The 6087-nt window shown below is 42.1% G+C and overlaps 1 long non-coding RNA gene and 2 other non-coding genes across 4 annotated transcripts; 1 reads left to right on the top strand and 2 right to left on the bottom strand.

Annotated features, from left to right (window-relative positions):
• Positions 1–510: 510 nt before the first annotated feature.
• LOC137605401 (uncharacterized) lies at positions 511–1944 on the top strand. Of its 2 annotated transcripts, none has more exons than XR_011037743.1 (4): positions 511–699; positions 871–982; positions 1137–1337; positions 1411–1944. It is a non-coding gene; the product is annotated as an uncharacterized lncRNA (long non-coding RNA). The 2 variants fall into 2 exon arrangements; XR_011037744.1 differs by having other exon boundaries at positions 1137–1307.
• A 3193-nt stretch (positions 1945–5137) lies between these two features.
• On the bottom strand, positions 5138–5246 carry trnal-caa (transfer RNA leucine (anticodon CAA)). The gene is made up of 2 exons: positions 5209–5246; positions 5138–5183 (listed from the first exon to the last, which is right to left on the bottom strand). It is a non-coding gene; the product is annotated as a tRNA-Leu (tRNA).
• A 621-nt stretch (positions 5247–5867) lies between these two features.
• trnal-caa (transfer RNA leucine (anticodon CAA)) lies at positions 5868–5976 on the bottom strand. The gene is made up of 2 exons: positions 5939–5976; positions 5868–5913 (listed from the first exon to the last, which is right to left on the bottom strand). It is a non-coding gene; the product is annotated as a tRNA-Leu (tRNA).
• Between the last annotated feature and the right edge of the window lie 111 nt (positions 5977–6087).

Below are 6087 nucleotides of genomic sequence, written 5' to 3' on the forward strand. Positions count from 1 at the left end.
TTGACAAATGTTTAAACAGCCATATGATGGGCATTTATGTTTTATTCTGTTCTGCTTTATTTAGTAAATCAGGTTTGTCCGTTTCGGGTGTATTGTGTTGGATATTGTAAAACCAAACCCATTTAATTATTGTTGGTTTGCCAGGGGAGGGGCATGGGGTATTTAAGGAAAGCATTTCTGCTGGGAGTTGGAGTTAGAGTTGAGCGTTTTTTAATATTATGCATGGTTGCCACTGGTAGTGTAAGTTTTCTCTGTATATACTTTTTTTGGTTGCACTGGGTTTTTGGTAGTGATGGCAGTTCGACACTGAAGCTTCGGTACACGTTTCAAACCCTAGAACTACAATTCAATAGAACCACTGCTTCGGAGCTTGCTTTGGGGCGGAAGATAGTCACGTGACAATGACGTCCACAGCAGCAAGTGCTTCGTTTCCCGAGGGAACCACCTGACTGGTTCGCGGTCCAAGGATGTCATTCATTGACACGCCTTCTAACTTGTGACAGTTTTGAATGTTAGCACCAAAACTCCTTTGTATACGCTCTGGAAAATGCACCGTTTGTGGGTTTTTGTCGGAGAGTTGTTATTGCTGTTGTTATTGCGTTGCGTTGCTTTTTTGGATCGTTGGATCATTATGGAGCAGTCAGGGAGACAGGTTGTTCTGAAATGTGGGAACACTTCATTCTGATCTCTGCTGGTAAGGTAGGTGTAATGTCACATCTGTAATGAAGGAAGTTACATGTCTAACAGTAACTAGCTATAGCTATGGTCTACCATCCGTGTATATTGATTAATGATAATAACTTATGCTGTTTATGTGACAACTTTATAGATTCAAACTGTATTATTATTGAAAAATAATTTTCTGTCCAGGTCTGGTTGGTGTGTTCTGCTGAACTGAAGTATCATGGGAATACTTCCTCCATGATTAGACACTTCACTGCCAAACATGGAGCTGCTGGAAATCAGGGGACCCCAAATCAAGGTTGGTTATATTATTATATTATTAGACACACTAACACAATGTGGCCTGGCTGTGTTTCATGAGTCGTAGGCCAGCTTAACTTAAGTGTAGTTTCACATTAATCTTCTGGTATTATTTTAATCATTTACTTTTTAATTCTGTCTATTTGTCCTAGTTGACAGGAAGCGAGAGCTGGATGAAGCTCTGGTAAATCTGGTGGTGAAAGACTCGCAGCCTTTTTCCATCGTGGATGACTGGCTTCAAGGAGTTCGTGGGATTGCTTGATCCCTCATACGTTCTTCCATCCAGGCAAGCTCTCAAGAGCATGGTGCTTCAGAAATATGAGGTAGAGAAGACCAAGGCCAAGGCTGTAATGGTGAGGGTGGAGGCTGTGAGTCTCACTGCTGATATGTGGACATCTTTGGGAAACATGGAGGCCTGTCTTGCAGTGACCTGCCACTACATGGAGGACCCGATGAAGCTGGCAACAGTGCTCCTGGGAGTGGTGCCGTTCCCTAAAGCACATACTGCAGCTAACACCAGTGCAGCCACAACATCTCTGATGGAGGAATGGAGACTTAAGGGAAAAGTGACCTCATTTGTGACTGATTTTTTTCCAAAAAGTTAAAATGCTGATGATTGTTGTCGTGTTTGTCTTTGAGATAGGAACCTTTGGGAAACGCTGGACCGAGATACGTCGGATTCAAGGAGGGCAAGGAATGCTACTGCATACGCAACTGTGGAGGTGCTGTCACGCCCTGTGTTGGTGACTGCTCCAGCCTCTCATCCTAGTCCTGTGTTCACAGGTGTGGGTGTGGGTGGAGTCGTCCTGGGAGCAGCTTCACCTGGATCCCATCTGCAATCAGCCGGCTTCTTAGACCCAGCTCTCCATGCAGACAGTGCCAGATTGTTGCTCCATTTTGATGTTGGTGATTCTGGTCTCCCTGCTGCTGCCTCCTTTTACCACACACGTGCTGTGGTCCTCCGCCTGCTTTTGGTTTGAATAAACGCAGCTTTTTGGACTCTGGTGTCACTAATTGGGTTCCACTCTATAGTGTGCCGTAACAGGTGCAGCGGTACTTTACCGAACCACCACTGGCCAAGTCAGAAGACCCAGTGGATTAATGGAAGAACCACAAGAATGTTTACCCAAATTTGTTTAAACTAGCAAAAAAAATGTATGCACGCCGGCTTCATCTGTTCCATGTGAACGAGTCTTCTCCAAATGTGGAGAAATTGTCACTAAGAAACAGACTTAATCCAAATACTGTGGAAAAAATAATGCATCTCAATAAAAATCTTCGACCACCCTCATCCCAAATTATCAGCCCTTCCATAGTTGCACAAGCACACCAAACCAATACCAGATTTTCCCTGCATTCGCTCCTCAACAACACTCCACACATTTGTCAATTATTATAAGTGCATAGAATATAATATTTAGTCTAGGGTATATCAAAATTTAAAATGAAAGATACTTTAAGTCCAAGCAAAAAGGAGATGATGGTGCATGTGTGTAGTTGAAAGCTTCTTGTCGAACTAACTTGCAGTTCAGGGTTTGAACTTCGCCAGGAGAGGTCACTATAACTGAAGCTTCGAGTAATGAACCCATTTTTGAACCAGTTGGCTCAAATGATTCAGGGCTTCACAAAAGCTTCATTTGCCCATCACTAGTTTTTGGTTTTGGGAATTCTGATCTGCACTGTAAATATTTTTTCACTGCTTGCTGGTGAAAACAAAAACCCCACCAAAAACGGATCTTTTGCGGCTGCGCCATCAATTTCCCCCCCACTGCATTCACCAACCCGTGACACAGTCTAAAAGGGCTCTACAATGATATTGTCAATAAAAGTGACAGGTTTCCATTATTTGTTAAAACTCTTAGCTAAAAACAGTCTTTTGGAGTTGTTTTGTACTCATCCAGGTGAAATGAGTGTAAACTGCTGTTTTTAGTGTGATATCAGACCAAACACGTTCAACAATGCTACTCTCACTCAAAGTGACATAAAAATGACTTGACACACACTGTTCCATTAGTTTATCTGAACAGGTGAAGTTTCAATGCAAATAAGTCGTTTTAGAGTGAAATCATTCCAAACACGTTCAACAATGCTATTCTCACTTACAGTCAAAAAAAAGAATGACTTGTGACACAGGTTTACTGCATATATCTGAACATCGGAATTTTCAACTGAACAAGGCATTTTGCAGAATTTCTTGACTAAAATTGGTCAAAGAAATGGAGCACTTGTTATGAATGTGAAAGCAGTTAAAAATTTCTCAATAATGATGTTATCACCAAAACTAAGATGAAAATTACCTGTAAACACATGTTTCCTGTATTTGTCACAGCATGCGACCTCTCTGCTGAAAACTTTCTTTTTCAAGCTTGGTTTTTACTGAAATAGCTGAAATGAAGTGAAACTGTTGATTTCAGAGTGAAACAAGTGTAAACATGTGAAACAATGCTATTGTTCACTCAAAGTAACAAAACATCACTGGTCTCACCACAGTTTTGTACACCTTTCCTTTCGTTTTAACCTAAACTCTTCTATCACACATCACACTTGACACTTTCCTCCACACATTCCATCTGCCTGTACACGCTTCTTCACCTCTTTTCCACACTATCCATTGCTCTGGACTGTTGAACCTAAGTACTTAAAATCCTCCACATTCTAGATCTCTTCTCCCTGTAACCTCACTCTTCCACTTGGGTCCCTCTCATTCATAAACTTGTACTCTGTCTTACTGCGGCTAAACTTCATTCCTCTCCATCGCAGGACAAACTTCTACCTCTCTAGCTTCTGCTCCACCTGTTCCATGCTCTCTCTGCAGATCACAATCATCTACAAACATCATAGTCGATGGAGATTCCTGTCTAACGTCATCTGTCAGCCTGTCCATCACCAAAGTGAACAGGAAGGGGCTCGGAGCTATTCTATTCTAAAGTTTTCAGCTGAAATCAGTCGTTTTGGAGTAGTTTCTGACTGAAAACGCTGAAAGGAAGTAAAACACTTCTTTTCTGAGTTAAATCAGTCGAAACATATTCCAAAATGCTTTTTACACTCAAAACCACATAAAAATGACCCGTAACCCAAGTTTCCTGCAAATAATTTAACAAATGAGTTTTCAGATGAGAGCAGTCATTTTGGAACAGTTTCTGACCGAAAAACCTGAAATGAAGTCAAACAGTTCTTTTCAGAATGAAATCAGTCCAAACATATTCATAAATATTCTTCTCACCCAAAATCACATGAAGCACATGTGGTTTTGAAGTCTTCCATTGATGTTCTATTTGTACTCAATTATAATGAGCACTGGACTTTATAATTAAGGGCGGTGGCCCCCACTGACACTGACACGAATCCAGACCCGCCGTGTTGTGCGGGTGTTGTGGGCCACACAACACGGCGGGTCCGGATTTGAATCCTGCTCTGTTTGCATGTTTCTCCGGGTTCTTCAGCTTCCTCCCACCTCCAAAAAACATGCTCCAAATTGGCCGGTCCCAAATTGCCCCTAGGGATGAGTGTGTGTGTGTGTGCGTGGTTGTCCGTCTTTGTGTATGGCTCCGTGGGGCACTTGCGTTGTGCCCAGAGTGCCCCCCCCCCCAATGCCAGCTGGGATAGGCTCCAGTTCCCTGTGACCAGCTGTGGCGGACAAAGCTGTAGAAAATGAATGAGTGTCAGTCACAGTGGCTACATTACGTCGTCTGGCAAAGCAAGCTCAATACATCAGTTTGATTATGTCTCACTAGTAAGTTACTTTGGATCAAGCCGTCTGCTGTATGAATAAATATAATGATGTAATGTAAGAAAAAATACAGGCATTTCAGCAACACAAACCTAGAAACCATTATATACCACCGCTGTCAGCTCCTTTTGTGAAATGCCTGTTCCCTTTTTCCTTCATCTTGGTCAAATGTGAGTGAGTGCAGCATAGTTAAAAGGTGTCTATAATTACACAAGATGTTATTTAGAGACTCTGGTGGACGTTCTGGGTTCTGCATATCTACGGTGTTCTGTTTCCGTGCTTCCGCTGTGCCCGGTCAGGAAAGTTGTTTTGCATTACGCTGTACGAAGATGTATGTCTGTTTTCTCACGGTAAGATGTTGCTCAATTTGAAAAACAAACGAATAATGTAATATGAAACCTGTTCATAAAACCAAAAGTTGTTTGTCAGAAGTGGGATTCGAACCCACGCCTCCAATCGGAGACCAGAACCCTCATCTAGTAGGAAGGCAGAGCCTTGAGTCTGGCGCCTTAGACCACTCGGCCATCCTGACAACTGAATACACCAGCAGATATCAGTATATTTAACAAATACTACCGTGCAACTGAACCGGACATTTCATTTTCTTTCATAGTTGGCGTATTAACTGAACACACTTCTGCTGGAGGTTGTGGGTCCCACAGATCTGCTGAATTTTGTTTCTGTGCTTGGGTCGGGACGGAGGATCAAGCACTCCGGTAGTATATCAGTTTACTCACGGTAAATGCTTAAGTTGAAAACATGAATGATATGTTTCCTACGCATTGTGACGATATTGCATTGAAATGTAAGGGAAAATTCATTAACACTTTTTGACATCGTAGATAGATAGATAGATAAGAGATAGAGAGATAGAGAGATAGAGAGATAGATAGATAGATAGATAGATAGATAGATAGATAGATAGATAGATAGATAGATAGATAGATAGATAGATAGATAGATAGATAGATACTTTATTAATCCCGGAGGAAATTAGTTAGGTGTGATTGCTGAGAGTATACTTTCTTCCAAAGTGTGACACAATGTCACTCCATACGCCACTTTTACGATTCATCACGCGTATATATTTCTTTTTATGTTCGTTAAAGCAGTGCGTAACATACAATTTTGCGAAATGTAACCAAAATGTTATTGTCAGAAGTGGGATTCGAACCCACGCCTCCAATCGGAGACCAGAACCCTCAATTTATGGGAAGGCGGAGCCTTGAGTCTGGCGCCTTAGACCACTCGGCCATCCTGACAACTACTAACACTGTGTGTAGATCACCATTTTAAACGATACACCCCCCCCCACATGTCGGGCTGTCATTTCACTACTTCCGGGGATGTGACGTAAGGAGTGCTACCCGGAC

Source organism: Antennarius striatus, chromosome 12, assembly GCF_040054535.1.
Source record: "Antennarius striatus isolate MH-2024 chromosome 12, ASM4005453v1, whole genome shotgun sequence".
Classification (NCBI taxonomy): Eukaryota; Metazoa; Chordata; class Actinopteri; order Lophiiformes; family Antennariidae; genus Antennarius; species Antennarius striatus.